The sequence below is a fragment of the Montipora capricornis genome, chromosome 6, assembly GCF_036669925.1.
Source record: "Montipora capricornis isolate CH-2021 chromosome 6, ASM3666992v2, whole genome shotgun sequence".
Taxonomy (NCBI): Eukaryota; Metazoa; Cnidaria; class Anthozoa; order Scleractinia; family Acroporidae; genus Montipora; species Montipora capricornis.
The window spans coordinates 8192357-8194250 of NC_090888.1; positions in this window are offsets into that span (position 1 = coordinate 8192357).

The window sequence follows — 1894 nt, forward strand, 5'->3', positions numbered from 1 at the left end:
AATGGTGTCTTTGACAAGTTTTTGATTTTTGGAAGTGAGATCTTTAGGGATTTTGGCATAAAACGAGGTATCCGAAAGTTGCCGCAAAGCTTCTTTTTGGTAAAGGTCGGACCGCCAAACAACTACCGCGCCGCCTTTGTCGGCCGATTTGACAACAATGTCGTTGCGTTTACTAAGATTTTTAAGCGCCGCCCACTCTTCCGAGGAAAGGTAGGAAAATTTAGTGTTGCGATTGAATTTAAGTTTGTGAATGTCGTGACGGCACTCCGATTTTTCCAGCAAATCAGAGGAGATGTGCCAGTTCTTCGAAAAACGTGGCTATCCTGTCTCTGTGGTCAAAGCGGGCCATCATCGCGCCCAACAATTTGATCGACAGTCATCACTACAAACGTCACAAAAAGATAAGAATGACAGAATTCCATTCACCCTCACTTTCCATCCTCATAATCACGCAGTCAAAAGCATCATTCTTAGTAATTTTAAATTACTCCAAAATGATCCCGAGACTGGTAGAATCTTTTCGCAACCTCCACTTATTTCATTCAAACGCGACAAAAACGTAGGCAACTTTTTATTTAGAAGCGCGCTCAAAACTAACGAGCAACCCGGCACTTTCAAATGCGCGCGCTCACGATGCAAAACTTGTCTTTTCATTGTTAACACTAGCAAGATATCGGGACCTAAGCGATCTGTTAAGATCACCGATCGTTTCACATGTACCTCCGCAAATGTCATTTATTGCATAACCTGTACGTTATGCAATAAATTATACATTGGTGAGACAGGTAGACGACTAGGTGACCGATTCCGCGAACACCTTCGCGATGTTGAGAAGAATGACAAGGATGCATCCAAGCCAGTCGCTCGCCATTTTAATCTGCCTAACCACTCCAAAAAACACATGGCTATCTGCGGCCTTTCCCTACATCTAGGTACGACGGAAAGCCGCAAGAATCTGGAACAAAAATTCATCTTTCAAATCGGCACCCTTAATCCTCACGGTATTAACGAACGCTTTTCATTTAACTAATATATTCCTATTTTTCACGTTGCCATGTTACCACCAATAGCGTAGCTCCTACTCTACTATAAAAATTACACGTAACCCATAATCCCTCGATTCGCTCTGACGAAGGGCTAACGCTCGAAACGTCAGCTTTTAGAATCTCTGTACGGTGGCCAATTTACATTATCAACTCCGTTGATAAAACCAAATTTTTGTATACTACTTCCCCACCGACGTAGCACCACAGTTTCTTTAGAAACTACCCCTACAGTCATGATTAGATGAGAAACTTGATGACAAATTCAAGACGAACAATTCTAAGGACAAACAAGGCGACGAAAACCGGTAGTTTCGTATCGTTTGCAGTGGTAAGTACTATTTAGCCTATAAAGCACTTGTTTGAGAATGGTTGGTTATGGGTGACATTTCAAACGCAAGCTTATGTATTTGACATGAAGTGTCCCACCTAAGTGTGGCGGAGACATTTCACAGCCGTTTCAAAACCGCTTGCATTTATCTTCCGTCCTCTTTTTTTTTTAACCTAAGAATCCTGGTTCCTGCGAACACCTAGACAAGGCGAAATACTCAAAAATTCGAATATTTAAGGGTCCGCACGGCAATTCTTAGTAAAAGCTGGCGAGAGGTGCCATCTTATGTAATTTTTGACGCCGAATCCGAATTTGCGTTTTTGGCCGAAAAATGACGTCAAATGATTGACACTTTCATAGGAATGCCCTCCACTGAATACGCTCCCCATATGTTTCTTCTTCCAAAGCGCAAATTCAATTAACAACATGCTGTTGTGTATTGTCAATCACAAAGTCCAAAACGAAAGAAAAAGCTAGTAAGATATCTGTTAAGTATAAATTTATCGGTTAGAAAAAATAC